This window comes from Vipera berus, assembly GCF_964194415.1.
Source record: "Vipera berus genome assembly, chromosome: 1".
Lineage (NCBI taxonomy): Eukaryota > Metazoa > Chordata > Lepidosauria > Squamata > Viperidae > Vipera > Vipera berus.
The window spans coordinates 334397728-334414787 of record NC_138202.1 but is presented as its reverse complement, the minus strand read 5'-3'; the positions used below and the strand labels follow the sequence as shown (position 1 = coordinate 334414787).

At 42.3% G+C, this 17060-nt stretch overlaps 1 protein-coding gene across 4 annotated transcripts in view; it reads left to right on the top strand.

Moving 5' to 3' along the window:
- The window catches only part of NCOA1 (nuclear receptor coactivator 1), a 308570-nt gene that overhangs the window by 81614 nt on the left and 209896 nt on the right, over nt 1-17060 (top strand). For 3 of the 4 annotated variants that reach the window (XM_081326952.1, XM_081326949.1, XM_081326950.1), the window contains exon 3: nt 12897-13072. The gene's annotated coding sequence lies outside the window, so the exon portion shown is untranslated. Of the gene's footprint in view, nt 1-12896; nt 13073-16701; nt 16767-17060 lie in introns of all 4 variants that reach the window. The other variant, XM_081326951.1, reaches the window with a different exon arrangement.

Below are 17060 nucleotides of genomic sequence, written 5' to 3'. Positions count from 1 at the left end.
TTTGTGCTTAGATTGTAAGCCGCCCTGAGTCTTCGGAGAAGGGCGGGATATAAATGGGATTAAAATAAATAATATATATATATATATATTAGAAGATTTTCATGCTGTTATTTGTCTCTGTTCTCTTTGCCAAATATATATACTGCTTTTCTACCTTTTGCCAAAATTTGGGGCAAGATTACCATTTTTTTAAAGGAAGTCTTCATGATTTGAATGACATCTCTGACCCTGCTTATTAAGAATTTTGGTGACTGCCTGCTCTTTGTGATACCTGTCTGATTTGCAGTATACAATGTAAAATGCTATTATTGTAGTTTTCAATAATCTCCCGAGTACTTGACCTTCTTAATTTACCATTCCAATTTTCTTTTCATCCATCCCCTAATAACTTTTGAAGTTTGCTTATCTGAAGTGAAATGTACCTATTTTGCTTTCTCAGCAAGTGTCTATTTAAATGCATATTGATTATTGAGGGGTCCTTGGTGCTCTCTGAGCTTGGTTGTTTTCTTGCAAATGTTTCATTACCCAAACTAGGTCACATTATCAGTGCTAGTAGGGAACACTGATGATGTATTCCCCAAGGACCCCTCATTTCAATCCTGAACTACAAATATTCTCTTTTATCAATACCGATCACTGTTTTTAATCAGTTCAATAACTTTTAGTTATTTGGCAAAATCATAAATAAAGGCACATTTTAGGATTATGTTCAGAGTTATACTCCCCTCCTCAGTTCCTTGAGTAGCTATTACATGGCATAATCATGCTTCAAAAAGTTGTGGGTTTTTTTTTGTCAAGTACAATGTGCATTTTCCCAATTATCTGAGAATAAGTGAAACTGCATATTACTATTTCTATTTCTTTTTCAGATGCTTCTGAAAAACAGTAATTTGCCATCTGTAGTTTGGGGATTGAGTACAATAGCATTTTCCCTAGTTCTAAGTTTCTTGTGGGATTGCTATGGATGCCCACAGTGATTTGCTCAGTTTGTTAGTTCTGTGATTAAATTGGCATGTCATCCTAATCAAACTGGAGAGTGGTCTGGTCAGTTGGGATGTGACAAGATTCAGCCTTGGGCCTTGTACTCATCAATATTTTTATTAATGACTTGGGTGAGGAAGTGGAGGAAATAATTTTTAGATCTGTAGTTGGCGCAAAATTGAATAGGAGTACTCCTAGTGATAAATAAAATTCAGAAACAGCCTGGTAAGTTAGAAAGAATGGGCTGAAAATAACAGAATGAAGTTGAATTAAATAAATAGATTTAACAGAGACAAAGTTATACATTTAGAAAGCACCAATCAAGTGCATTGATATATAGTGAGGGATTTCTGGCATGGAAAAAAATCCTTGGGAAGAAAACATTAGAATTATAACTGACTACAAACTGAATGTGTCCACCACATCTTTCTTCTGAGCATGCCCAAGATGGCGGATGTGCTCGGCTGAGCTCCGTGCGGAGCTCCGGCAATGTGGCGACCTTTGGGAGCCTCACAGGATTTTCCCCTGTGATGGACATGGGATGGGGGACGAGGTGAGCTTCTGGATTATTATCTTTTGGCCCCGTGAACCCCCCGCGAGCCCCGCGAGCCCCGGACTCTCCGAGGTTTTCCATCTGAGCCCGGAAGAGTTGCTGGAGGCCCTAGAGGACGCGGAGGAGCTGAGCAGTTCCCCGTGCCGTGCGACCAGCTGTTTGTCGGACCGCGGGGGATCGGCGGACTCGGCAAATCTTAGCGGAGGTGGCTGGAGTGCCGGGAAGACCTAGATATTTTTCGGAGCTCTGCTCTACGCGGTGCCGACCAGTGAATGTTGATGCCGGGGGAGTTTGAGAGTTTTGAGAGCCTGACTAAGAACTCGGAGCCGGGCGGAGGATTTTGGAGGCCTGCGCTCCGCCGACCAGCTGATTGTCGGCCCCTGATGGACCAGCTGATTGTCGGCCAGCTGATTGTCGGCCCCTGCTGGAGTCTGCGGATCCTGGTGGTGTTCTGAAGCCTGCAGAGCCCGGGACAACTTTCTAGAGCTTGGTGGTGTTCCGGAGCGCCTTTCAGCTGCTTGGGAGAGCCGCGTGTCGACTGACTAACTATGAATCGCGGCTTGGAGCAGCGTTGGCGTAGAAGTGTTCAAGTGGTGGAGATATTGCCTGGCTGGTGTCTGAGATGGCTGGCGGCGAGGAGAGTGGAGTACCGCGGCCTCTCTGGTATGGCGACCTGGCCTGGTGGGGGAATGCGGACGCTGATGCCTTGGACGTTAATGAGACACAATTTTAACCTCTGCGCCGCCAGAAACTGACTAGACCATGTTTTGTGGTTCGGTTGAACTACCATGGTCTTGGTTTCCCTTCCTGGCCGACTATTATCTGGTCCTCTTACAACATGACTTTGAACTGTAACCGGAGTTCTCCTACCATTCTGTATCTCTACAGGCTTATCAGCCCTGATGTATTTCGCTGACTCTCTTGCTCTAATTCCCTCTTCTCTCCTCCCCTCCCCTATAATTTTGGAAGGTCCGGGGTACAACCACTGTGGGAGAGTGGTTGAGAGTTTACATCTGCTGCCCCCAGAGGTGAGACCTCTGGGCAGTATTGCTTCCCCCCCCCGTTGCATGTACCAGGCTGCTCCCCGGCCCTGACCGCCGTGAGAGGGCGGGATTCGATCTGTTCCGGGGTTTCCAGCTCTAGTGGCAGTGGAGCTGGGCTGACACTCTGGTCATTTGCCTTCGATTTATTTTGAGATCCTCCCGTATCGATCTGGTCTGCCTTGCTGCCTTTTTGTCAGACTTAATTAATAACCATCATGCGTCTGACCTATCCTAGCACGGTTTTACTCGCCCTCAGGGGGGCCCCCCCATCCTGGGAGCGACCCGCCTTACTTTTTACACCTCCTCTTGATGAAGGGCCCGATTGTTGGGACCCTGAGAGATGGTTGGGCACGGATAGGGGCCTCCGATATAAACCAATTAAGAGGCCCCTGGTTAGGTTTTTGGCTAAATTTTTTAGGAGGTTAGGGAGGGGGGTGGGAACTTCTTCTGGTTGTTTGGATATGGGGGGTAGTCCAACAACCGTTGTTCAGGCCAGGTCCGGGATTGATCGCGGGGGGGAGGAGCGGGGGTCGGTTGCCTCCGGGGCTCCAGGGCAAGTCGTGGGATTACCCATTCCCACGACGTTAGGGAATGGCAGCAGGTGCAGGAACAGAGGGCCGTACCAATCTCAGGGAAGGCCTCTCCGCTACTTGCAAGCGGTGAGGCGTTCCGACCCTCTTGTTCTGCCCCGAGGTCCCGGGAGTGAGGATGTGCAGCCTCCTGGGCTCCGGCTGGTGTGCTTGAATGCCAGGTCTGTCGTCAATAAAGCTCCTCTCGTCCGTGACTTGGTCGAGTGTGAGCAGGCGGACCTGGCTTGCATCACGGAGACTTGGTTGGGCCCAGAGGGCGGTATTCCTCTGGCTGATCTTTGCCCACCAGGTTTCCGGGTGCTACACCGGCCTCGGGCTCAGGGTAGGGGTGGGGGAGTGACTGTTGTTATGAGGGAGACCTTAGGTCCGCGGGAGGCCACCGTTCCGCAGATAGTCGGTTGTGAGTCTCTCTTTTTGAGATGCGGCCCTGGTGCGCAGTTGGGCTTGCTGCTGGTGTACCTTTCGCCTAGTCACGCAGCAGCAGCCCTGCCTGAGCTTCTCGATGTCCTCTCTGGGCTGGTGGTTGAGTTCCCGAAACTTATAGTTTTGGGGGACTTCAATTTACCATCTCTGGGAGGATCATCTGAGTTGGCTCGGGAGTTCATGGCTTCCATGACGGCCATGGACCTGACGCAAGTAATTTCAGGACCGACTCATGAGGGAGGCCACACCCTTGACCTAGTTTTCTTATCTGGTCGGTGGTTAGATGATCTTGGTGGGGGCTCTCCAATTATTATGCCCCTGTCATGGACCGATCATCATCTCCTGCGGCTGGTCTTCCGCTTTGCTACCCCCCGCCGTGGGTGTGTGGAACCAGTTAGATGGTACCGCCCCAGACGCTTAATGGATCCCGAGAGATTCCAGGCAGCGCTGGGGTCCCCACCTGCCTCCCCCACTCACAGCTCGGCAGATGCCTTAGTGGAAGCCTGGGAAAGGGCAGCCACTGAGGCTCTTGACCGAGTTGTACCCTTGCGGCCCCTGACCCGATGCAGATCCCGTCGAGCTCCATGGTTCTCCGCGGAGCTCCGGGAGATGAAGCGTCGGAGACGGGGCCTAGAGAGCAGTTGGAGGTCCAGCCGATCCGAATCCGACCGATTGCGACTAAGAACCTATATTAGGTCTTATCTCGCTGCGATAAGGGTGGCGAGGTCTAATCACTTCGCTACCCTTATCGCGTCCGCAGATAATCGCCCGGCCGCCCTGTTTAGGGTGACTCGCTCCCTCCTTAATCAAGAGGTGAGGGAGGAACCCTTGCAGGGTCGTGCCGAGGAGTTTAACAATTATCTGTCGGACAAAATCGCTCGGATTCGGACCGGTCTGGACTCTGACTGGGCAGAGTCTGGCGATCAGGACGCGGGCGGTCTTGTCGATATCACCTGGGAGGAGTTTGATTCTGTGACTCCGGAGGAAGTGGACAGGATTATGGGGAGACTGAGCTCCACCACATGTTTATTGGACCCGTGCCCTTCCTGGCTGGTTTATGCAGCCCGGGAGAGGACACGCAGCTGGTTCCAAGCAGTTATATCAGCTTCTTTGAGTGAGGGTAGCTTCCCTGCCGCCTTGAAAGAGGCGGTGGTGAGGCCTCTCCTCAAGAAGCCTGCCTTGGACCCAGCTGTATTGAACAACTTTCGTCCGGTCTCCAACCTTCGCTTTCTTGCGAAGGTTGTTGAGAGTGTGGTGGCGCATCAGCTCCCTTTGGTCCTGGATGAAGCGGATTATCTAGACCCGTACCAATCGGGTTTCAGGCCCGGGCACAGCACGGAGACGGCATTGGTCGCGCTGGTGAATGATCTCTGGAGGGCTCGGGACAGGGGTCATTCCTCTGTTCTAGTCCTATTAGACCTCTCAGCGGCTTTCGATACCATCGACCATGGTATCCTGCTGCGGCGTCTCAGGGGATTGGGAGTGGGAGGCACGGTTTTACAGTGGTTCTCCTCCTATCTCCAGGGACGTTCGCAGTCGGTGTTGACAGGAGGGCAGAGGTCGACCGCGAGGTCTCTCGTTTGTGGAGTTCCTCAGGGGTCAGTCCTCTCGCCTCTCCTGTTCAACATCTACATGAAACCGCTGGGTGAGATCATTCATGGCTTTGGAGTTGGGTATCATCAGTATGCTGATGATACCCAGCTTTTTCTTTCGACCCCAAACCACCCCAGTGATGCCCTCAACGTGATGTCCCGTTGCCTGGAGGCGGTTTGGGTCTGGATGGGGAGGAACAGACTTCAACTCAACCCCGACAAGACCGAGTGGCTTTGCATACCTTCATCCCGGGTCTATTCGGATATTCCATCTCTTTCTATGGGGGGTGAATTATTACCCCCCGTGGATAGGGCTCGCAACTTGGGAGTCCTCCTAGATTCATGGCTCACCTTGCAAGATCACATGGTGGCTGTGACTAGGGGGGCTTTCGCCCAGGTTCGCCTGGTGCGCCAGTTGCGGCCCTATCTAAGCCGGGATGATTTATGCACGGTCACTCACGCGCTCGTGACCTCTCGTCTAGACTACTGCAACGCTCTCTACATGGGGCTTCCCTTGAGGACCACCCGGAGGCTCCAGCTGGTACAGAATGCAGCCGCGAGAGTTGTGTTGGGAGTCTCCCGATACTCCCATGTCACACCTCTGCTCCGTGAGCTGCATTGGTTACCAGTTGTCTTCCGGGTGAGATTCAAGGTGCTAGTAATGGTGTTTAAAGCCCTTCATGGCAGGGGTCCAGAGTACCTTAGGGAACACCTGCTGCCGGCGTCTACTTCCCTCCGCTCTGTGCGTTCCCACAGAGAGGGCCTCCTCAGGGTGCCACCGGTCAGAGAATGTCGACTGGTGGCCCCCAGGGGGAGATCCTTCTCTGTGGGCGCCCCGGAGCTATGGAACCAGTTACCGGTTGAGCTCCGGACGGCGCCCGATCTTCGCTCCTTTCGCCGCGATCTGAAAACATACTTGTTCGAGCAAGCCGGCCTGGCCTGAGGGGGGATTGGTGGGGTTTTTTTACTATTTTTATTGGGGCTTTTTTATTATGTATTACTGTATTTTTAATTGGGCATGTATTTAATTATCTTTTATCTTTTGTAAATCTCTTTGTTTTATTCTTGCCCTGTACACCGCCCTGAGTCCTTCGGGAGAAGGGCGGTATAGAAATATTAATAAATTAAATTAAATTAAATAATGTGGCTGTAAAAAAAGGCAAATGCAGTTTCAGTTTCATCAACAGAAATATGGTTTCCAATTCATGGGAAGTAATTGTTCTGAATGTCTTGTATAGATTAGATCAGAAGTCCCCAACCTATGGGGCACCAGGGACCCAAAGTGAGGTTTTTCCGCAGACAGGAGGGCGTGTGGTTTTGTGTGCTGCCTGCGTCCCGTGGATGGGGCTTTGCTTGTTTGTGTGGATCAGTTGCTGGCATGCCATGACCCGGCACTGGTCCATGGACTGGGGTCAAATATTTTGTCACTTCTGGGCACTGGGCTTTAAGATGTAACCATACAAACTGGAACAGGTAGAAAAGTTCAGGTACATGTTATAAGTAGACTGAGGGGTTATGTTTAGCACTGAGAGAAAGAGCCCGAGATATGACAGAACAGTTGAAATACCCAAAGGATGGTTGATAGAAGAATGTCAGGACCTTTATCCTGTCAGAGAAGAAGAGAAAGAAAAGTAGATAAGCAAAGACGTTTCCAATATAGTTCCTCAACCACTGATAGTGAGATGTATCTCACTATCCTTATCTTAAAGGTGGTATAGAAACCAATGAAACTGATAGCCTTTAAGAGCTATTCTGTGTAACATACATATGAACTCTGTGTCTGTGTAGAGGGTTTCTGAGAATGTTCTTGATCTGAGATACCAGGAGGAAGCCTCACCCTTCTCATCCCCTACTTTGTCTGTCTTTAGACAGATCCTCTTGCTGTTTTCTTTCTAACATTATTTTATTTGCTGAGAAACATTTGTATTTGTTGTTTTTGTTAGCAGTTAGTATTGTTGAATTGAAGGGAAGCGGTGGCTCAGTGGGTTAGGACGCTGAGCTTGTCGATCAGAAGGTCGGCAGTTTGGTGGGTCGAATCCCGAGTGCCGCGTAACAGAGTGAGCGCCTGTTACTCGTCCCAGCTTCTGCCAACCTAGCAGTTCGAAAGCACGTAAAAATGCAAGTAGAAAAATAGGGACCACTCCGGTGGGAAGGTAACAGCGTTCTGTGCGCCTTTGGCGTCTAGTCATGCCGGCCACATGACCACGGAGATGTCCTCGGACAAGCGCTGGCTCTTCGGCTTTGAAACGGAGATGAGCACCGGCCCCTAGAGTTGGAAACGACTAGCACGCATGTGCGGGGGAACCTTTACCTTTACCTTTATTGTTGAATTAATTGTTGGATCAACAAATACATTTTCTTTGAACCCCTTTCTGGAAGCATTTTGTTCTGCTGGGATGAGGGTTAAAAACTCTTTTTTGCAGGGTGGGTATTTAACAGTGTCTAGAGTTCATCTTCAGAACATTACCAAACATGCCTAGCATTATTAATTCTGTCTCGGGACTTGTTGTGTAACAGGGCCGCTGTAGGTCCTTCACTACAATCTCTCTTAGGGACCCTGTTTGCAGGACTCAATGTCATTGTGAGACTAAAGTTAGAAGTCTTGCAAATAGAGATTCAAGGACACAAACACAAAAACTTGGATATCTTTAGGCAGCATTTTCAATTCTCCACCTGCGAGTGGGCCTCCTTCAATTACTGTCAATTGCTGCTTTGCTTAGGTAAGCATTAGATTGTTGATTCTCATCATTTATGCAGTAGATTTTTTTTCCTTTGCCCTCTAACCTTCTTGTCTAGAATCCATATTCCTCAGCACTGTGGCAAGTGGTTGCATTTTTCCTCACCAAGCGGGCCATTGATCCTCTTCTTGTTGAGGGTCATGCATGTATGGTATTCTAGTCTTTGTTCTTTCTAGTACTAAAAATACTAATACTAAAAAATAAGACCTAGTTAGGATTTTGTCTGAAGTTTTGAAAGTTTACTACATAGTTCTATGTGAATAAACATGTGATCATTGTAATTAATATCCTTGTATTTCAGAATGTGATGGGTTTTGATGATCCCCACTAAATAACATTGAGTACTTCCACATTGGACATATGCTACATTTTTTTATTGTCCTAGGGCAGGGGTAGGCAACCTTGGCTGTTCCAGCTGGCTCAGGAATTCTGGGAGTTGAAGTCCACGAGTCATAAAAGAGCCAAGGTTGCCTACCCCTGTACTAGGGTTTATATGCAACTCCAGAAGTCCTATCTTTCCTCTTTTCAAATTTTCCTTTATTGAAGTAACTCTGATGCTTCTACCAAGAGAAATAAAAGATACACTTACCTCACAAATGATTATTAAGCTCTGTAAACAAGATATAATACAAAAAATAATTAAATATTTCATCTGCAGCCAAATTGTAAACTTGTACACCTCTGTTTATCCAACCAATCTGACCTACTATAAATCTCTTGTTTATTCTTTGAGATCACTCCTTGTATCCATCTTGGTTGGAACCAGTGCAGCTTCGTTATAAACGTAGTTGTAATTACTGAATTTTGCAAAAACAAAAATTTTGCTCATCTCAGAGAAATTGGGATAAGGTGGGGCTGAGAGAGAACTTTTACAGATACATGACAAGTACATATTGTCCTCCTTTTGTACAGGGCCTGATCAGCTGCTTTTTCCCACTTATTTCTTTGAAAAATTAAGTGGTGGAGACCTATAAAATTTCAGTAAGATTCCGGTGGCCTTAATAAATTTCTTAATTCTTTTAATTCTGGAATTCTGATTTTCTCACAATTTCAGACATTGCTTTCATGAAAGCTATAAAATTGTTGATGGGGTTTCAAGGTCTGATTGTCTGAAAAACTTTTTTACATACTAAACAATCAGCAGTTTTCTCCCAGGTTTTTGTGGCTGAGACTTGTGAGGCTTGTTCACTTTTTGCTGAGGTTTGAAGACGCTTGTCTCTGTTATGTTTAAATGAAAGCAACAAAGGTTCTCTTTTGGTACCCCTGTGTGTGGGGTATTCCTCTTTAATATAAATCAGCAGTTGTGCTTGATAGCCTTCAAATGTAAGCCCTTGAATGAAATGACTAATGTATTTCTGTGTGGCCTGTGAAATAACATGCTATATTTTAAGGGAATAACAACACCTGTTTTTAAACAGGCATATTCATTCAATAACAAACTAAACAGTAGAGCCTGTTTGTAATGAAACAGAGCATCACTTCCAGGGAAAGACATTAGATAACTTCCTTCTTGCTTTTGCTTTTCTGGAATTTCAAGATTCCTGAATACAAGATAGTACAGTAAAGAACACAAGGAGGGAAGACATCATTGTGGGGGGAAAAAGAAGGTGAAAAAAATCCAAGAATATATATTTCAAATTAAATTGTCAAGACAGTGACAATTAATAACAGTGAACATTATATATGCAGTATAGTATAATGCAAGGATAAAATATTTAAACATTTTCTAAAATGTTTTGTAATACATAGATATTTAAACAATTTTGTAATGCAATAAGCACAGATCAAAATATTTAGAAATTATTTAAGTTAATTATTAAAGTTAAATGTGACTTTAATGAACACTAATGAATCCTTTGGGTGGTTTGCTATAGATTTTTGGCAGTCAAAAATTGGTGAATCTCCAGCTCTTTATTAGAATGTCTATGATTCATATATATGGATTCTTTCTCTTCAAGATCGTGGTCCTAATCTTGTACCCTCAGGATACATCCATAAATTTGGAAGACGTCCAAATCTGAGGCCCAGAAGGAGAAGTAAAAGGATAACTAGCATCACACTTGACACCTGATTTTTAGGTAGAGTAGCCTTTAGGAAAAATACTTGAATGTCATACTATAAACCTTATTCTTAAGTTATATTCACTCTTTGGATTGCAAACAATCAGCTTTTCTTTGCTAAATATCTGCATTTTCTTAATGGGAAATTATACAAGGAAAATTATTAAAATAATTCTTTCTGAGCGTATCAGAAGTCACCTTATAGGGGAGATGAGTAGCATAAAAATTTAATAAAATAAATTATAGAACAGCAGATAAATTCTACAACACATTCCGTGAATATAACTCTAGTTTGTGGTGGCTTCATTGTCCTTTGGTGTTGTATATCAGCTGGTTTAATTCCTGAATTTTAGATCAACTTTGAACAATTCCAAGGATTTAAGTTAATGCTTTGTATCAGATACTGAAGCTCTGCTCCACTATTACACACATAGGCTTGCTTCAATTTCAGCAATTTTTGTCTGGTACAGTGTAATAGAATTTATCTTCCTCATGGGGAGCAGATGGATCTCTTGATCCTTCAAAACCTCTAGTATGGTAGCTGGCTAGTCTTCCATATTTGTGAATCATAAATCAAAATGATCTGATTATTTACTATAATTGTGCTTCTTCAAGGGGTATTCAGTAACTTCAGAGTACCCACTAATTGTGTTACATGCAGTCTTTAGAACTAGGGAAGATGGTGGGAACTGTGTGCTATGAAGGAAGACATGGCTCTTCCCCCAAAAATGCAGAACCCATTTGTGTGAATTCAGAAATGACCTAAAGAGTTACAGTTAGGTAAGTACGGGTAGTTCGTGTTTAATAACTGCTCCATTTAGTGACTGCTCACAGTTATAATAGAGATAAAAAAGTAGCTTCATGACCAGTCTTCACATTTACAATTTCTTCAGGTCTGTAAAGCAAAGGAAAGCTAAAGTAAAAATATAAACATAGTTGCAGTTTCGGGTAGTGTAATGAGTGAATTGTTGTCTCAATTCAAAAACTATCTATAACCAATTCTTAACAGCTATCTTTTCCATCTTGGAGTACTGATGTATAATAATGTATTTGGGTGCAAGAATCTGTCTCACATACATACATTTTGGTATTTATAAATATATGTGTGTATCTAATGAAGTAGATCTAGTCCATAGACCTGACAAGATATTAATCTTGTCAATTTTTAGAATAACACAACATTCTGGAAGTTGTTTCATTAAGTTTTGTCACTGAAGCTTGCACTGAGGCTTAAATTCGCAGGTGATGCTTCATGTATTGGCTTTGAAAATTCCAACAACAGTTTTTAGTCTTTATGGCATTTTATAGTAGATCACAATAACACACATAAATACTCCTGAATTGGGACAGAATGTTACCTCCTTCAGCTGTATAGCTTTGCAACAGCTAGCACTTGGACTGGAGTTAGGACTCTTAGTTTTGTAAAAGACAGCAATTGGCATGCATACATAACAGTGCAGAGCAGCTTCGTAGCAGAAGCTTCCAGAGTTAACTAAGAGATTATGCATACATGTGATTGGCTGTTCTTCCTGGTTGCTAAGGAACGTTCTGCACTTTACTGTTTAACACTTAACTTGCAGGCTTTGTGTGATATCCTAGCACTGCTGTTTTCCCAACATGATGTTCATACTTGGAGGCAGAAGGTATGTCTTCCCAGTAGTTCTTGGGGCTGTTCTTCTGCTTTGCAACCACATATTATATATTCTTCACATGTGTTTATCAGATTCTATGGTATTCTGGATGATTCATATGAAAACATACAAAATACTGTTTTGTGAGTCTGGCTAAAATTTAAATGAAATTGTCTTAATTCATCGGAGTGTTTTGTTCCCTAGCTGATTACTTGTATCTCAGCAATGGCACATATATAAAATGATGCCTTGGTGCATATACCAAGTTTATTTTCAGAGAACAGAGGCTTGCAAATTTAGGGGAAAGATACTGACAAAAATGTCAAGGTTCTTGAATAAATGCAACAGACATATAAAATATTTTAACCACTATCAACTGTGTTATTGATGTGAACATTCATAAACAAAAAACCTACTCCATTTGAAGTTTATAAGGATACATCTTCATTTAACTTGCTTCTTGTTTACTTCATTAGAATTAATAAAATGAATAATAAGGATGTTGGATAAACAGGTCACCTTATATTGATTGAAAGCCCTATATTCTCATTGTTCAAAATGTAAAATCTGTGTTCCAGTTTTTAATGTGCAAAAGCAAATATTTATTTCCTGAGTGAGAATTAAAAGGGTTTTTACATGCAGCATCAGAACTGTACAGTTACACTTATTTTCTATCCTCCTATGTCCTTTCATCCCATATCCGAGGTTCGTGTAAAGTAACAACATTAGTGTAAAACTGAGAAACAGAGTAATTATTTTTTATGAACTTTACTGAAAGGACAGCATGAATACATGCAAATTGAAGCTGGGTTGGGGGTGATAACATAACAGACATCCTCTCCAATAGCTTGTCAGTAAATGCATCAGTTCCAAAACATTTTGTCAATATGTATTTGGAGCAGTCACTATAATCTAAGCACAAACCACAAGTAGAGTTTGTATTTGCTGACTGAGAATGTGTTCTAGATTGCTCCTGTGCTTCCAGCTGTCAGTGAAGTGAAACTTCAAAGCTAGAGAGGCAGAGACATGCAGCTGTTGGGGACCCAAAACAGGGACAAAGTGTGGTGGTTTGCCATACTATCATGTTCATTAGGCACTGGCTATTACTGGCTAAAAATGTATTCCCATAATGCATGAATTGGGAACATTTGTGACCATTTTAGTTAGTGCTATATAGATATGTTGTAGATGCAGTTTTTATTTATGATATAATAATGAAACTAATGTTTGAGTTTTAGGGTGTTGGACTAATTGGGGAACTTGCTTTCTTTTCTTCTTCTTCCAGAATTTACTTGATGCTGTTCTCACCCAGAGGAGGACAGTTTACTGACAACTGCCCATTGAAGATCAGCGCATGCGTTTGTTGAAATTCTAAGATTGCTTTGTACACTTTATATGATACTGAAGAATCTCATTTTTTGTTTCTCCATGAATTATCTATCACCTCTGGAACAGTAGGAGGTAAGTTGCTATCTTGGTTTTAAAATAAGAATAGCTTAATACTATAATAGATGGCTCTTGCAGTGGAATCTGTCCATGTGAATTTGCCTAAAGCAGAAATCCCTCTTCTCCTCTTTAGTTTACCTTCAGAAGTGCATAATCCTGAAGTTGTTGTTACCAAATTGGTCTTTCCAGTGCATTGCAATAAAGATCCTGCTAGATATGGCAGATATAGAAAAGAGCTTTTGGCTTGGAGAAGCTGAGGTGACTTGCTTGATTAGAGCAAAATAGAGCTTTTACTGAGCAAAATGGACATGATTGAACAGGGAAAAAGCTGATGAAATTAAGGCTAAAAATGAGAAGACAAACAATTTTTATACATAATTTATTTTGCTGGACTGATTTAACATTTAAATTCTGGAATTCACAGCTTCCACAATGCTTGTGAAATCTAGAAATAGATTTAGATTCAGGCAGGTAGTTGAAAAGCTGATTTTGTTCTGGCATCTTTCTCTTGTCCACTCCTGAAACTTGAACGGCACATAACTACCCTTTATTAATTTCAGAAGAGCTAAGCAGAGTGCAAACTAAACTGGGAAATTAAAAAATCCTGGAAGAAGGCAATGGCAACTCACTGCCACATTTTTGCCAAGAAATAACATGGATGTGTCTATATAATCAGAGATGTCAAACTTGCAACAAGGAAGATTTTATCTTTTTTCATCAATTAAGACTGATCTGCAGGACGTGGTTGTCCCAGCATGATTGCAGACCACTAATATTTCTTGAGGTTAGAGATACACTACATAATCCTTTACTAGCCACCATGAAGGCAAACTCTCTGGTCTTTTTTTGTTATGCATCAAAAGTAATTGTTGTGATTCCGTGCCAACCTGTGATCCCAGCAGCTGAGTCCGGGGAATCTGAGGAAGAGGAGGAGGGGCCTGGGGAGCCATCAGAGTCGGAGGAAGGCTCTGATGAGCTCCAAGACTTACATTCCAGTGAGGAGCCTGGCCCTTCCGCTTCTGCTCAGGATGAGACGCAGCTGTGTAGGGAGGCTGAGTCAGACTCGGAGGACGCACAGCTGGAGGACATGAGAGACGCCCACAAATGAAGACAGGCCAGGAGAGTAGGCCAGAGGAAGGCAATGGGGCGACTGGGGGGGAGGGGGAGAAGGCATTGAGAAGCCATGCCTTGAGGACTGAATTACAAAAAGGGAATGTGTGGGCAGTGCTGGTTGCTGAAGGCACCCATTGCAAAGTACTTCATGGGATCATGTTCTGTTGGTATTGCTGGTGAATAATTCTTGTTTTGCATTGTGTTTTGTGTGGACAATTTTCTCCATTTGGATTGTGTTTTGTTGCACAAAAGAATAAGGAGAATAAGGGGAGAGATAGTTATACACAAAGTTTGTCAGTGAAAACCACATGTCCTGAAGGATCCATCCAGAGCAAGAAAATAGTTGAAGCTGGCTTTCCCAACACGGGTATATAGTGTAAAGATGCAGGGGAATTCACTAATCGGGGCTAGATGGTGATGATGATGTTATCCATTCAGTTATGTATGACTCTTGGTGATTCTATGGGCCAGGTCTTTCCACATCTTCCTATCTTGCACTAGTTCTTTGAATTTTTCTGTGCTCTGGCCAATGTCAACTTTGATGGTGTCCAGCCACCATGTTTTTTGACAGACCGGTTTCCTTTTACTGCTGACTCTTCCAAACATAATTGCTTTCTCTAGTGAATTCCCTTGCATGACACAGCCAAAGTATCTGAGTCCAGAACTGTATAATAAGTAGGGAGAACATCTATGAAGATTCTCAGTCATCCAGGTCATAGTTGTATCAAAAACTAGTAGGGTGATTACATATTAATAAGTAGGGAGATTGTATTCTTCAGCAAAAACTACCCTTATAATGCATAATATAATGTAATTTTGCCAAAATTTTCTACTAAATTATCATTCTGCTCTATTACCCTTTCTTAGAGTGATGAAGAGTTAGCTGGGCCAGGCTTTAGCCATTTTTCAGGAAGATTTGGCTATGCATATATCTGTGATTGTGGTAGATTATTTAGGTTTCATATTAGGTTTGGTTTGATTTTGACTGTTTTTGGTTTTTATTTATTTGTGCTGTCTCGAGTAATAAATCGTGAATTGGGCAGCCTTATACATTTCAATAAATAAATAAACTTTATTATAAGAAGGGAGATACTGTTGCAGTTTCTTTTTTAATATGTGCAGGTTATAAATAGAAAAGCCACTCTGAGCCCCAAAGAGACTGAAAGCTTATGTGTTTGGTTTTTTAAAAAAATGGTTGTACAAACTTTAATTTTTTGTTTTGTTTTAACTGAACTTTTAGCTGAAGTCTGAAAATTTATTTTGCTAAACGTATTTAGTTCAAAGTATGGTTTATTAATTAGCTATAGGTATACTTCATACCAATTTTAGCATTTGCATATGACAGGAAGTTGACATTTTCAGTTTTTCCCCCTCATGTACATATGACTTGTTTTCTTACTGCTAGAGAACATGTTGCTATATAGTATGCGGATATGAGTGAGTAAAATTCTTTGTTTCTTAAGATCAGTTGTTATCAGTGATCTCTCATCAGGATATAAAATGCGTCAAAAGTAGCAGTGCCATTATGTGTTGCAGTCCTGTGTTAGACAGTAATCTGAGGTGGAGAAAAGTGATGACATCTCACCCTTTATTTTCAGTGGTAATCTCTTTCTTTCTTTCTTTCTTTCTTTCTTTCTTTCTTTCTTTCTTTCTTTCTTTCTTTCTTTCTTTCTTTCTTTCTTCTCTCTCTCCTTTATTTTATTTTTATTGTTATGAAGTATTTAATTTTTTTGCTTATCCTAATGCTCTTCTGATGTTTTCTTTCCTTTTCCTTTCTTTTGCCTTTCCTTTCCTTTCCTTTCCTTTCCTTTCCTTTCCTTTCCTTTCCTTTCCTTTCCTTTCCTTTCCTTTCCTTTCCTTTCCTTTCCTTTCCTTTCCTTTCTTTTCTTTTCATTTTTTTTGTTTTATTTCAGGGGTCTTCAAACTTGGCCTTTTTATGACTTGTGGACTTCAACTCCCAGAATTCCTCAGCCAGGGTGCCTGGCTGAGGAATTCTGGGAGTTGAAGTCCACAAGTCATAAAAGGGCCAATTTTGAAGACCCCTGTTTTATTTGAACAGATATTTAAACATGTCACCAAGAAAAAGGAGGATCAAAAAATGAATTATCAAGAAGTTTTTAGCTTGATAAAATTGCACACAATCTTAGATCAGTGCTGCATAGAAATGTTTCTTATATCAATTTCACTGTTATTATAAACAAATTAATAATCATAATTAACAAAGGCAACCAATGTCATAAAATCAGTAAAAAAAACTATTGCCATCCAGAAATGATACAACTAAATGATTTTTGAATAAGAAGAGTAACATAAATGGGCAATGCTTGATGACCAAGCATTGTTGCTTTCTTTTGATGTGTCTGCAAAACATTAGGAACAGATACAACAAATATTTTTTCAAATATTTTGGTCTCATTTTAAAATATTATTGAGGACTCCAAAGAGATTTGGTTTATGTGGGCTATGTCTATCAAATTTATAATGTTAGAAATCGGAGATTTTTTTAAATACGCATTTATTTGACTTTTCAGACTTCCTGAAAAGTTCTCGGGGATCTCCAGATCACACACTTTGAGAAACACTGGGATAGATAACTGTAAGCAAAATGGTATTCATTGCAAAATGTTAACATTCATAATGAAAAGTATATGAGCATAATAGGGGAAATTGTGGTAGCTTGCTGCACCATTTACTCAAGAAGCATATATCTTCATAAACAGATTCCTCAGAGCTTCCTATGTTCAAAACACAATATTTTTCAGATTTTCTATAAAACCACAATGGTCGGACAAAAAGTTGTGTTACATGGTTAAAACTCTCCTGAAGCAGATAGATTTTTGACTCGAAATATTCTGATGCTGAGATCCAGAAGAGTACATGGAACACTAGC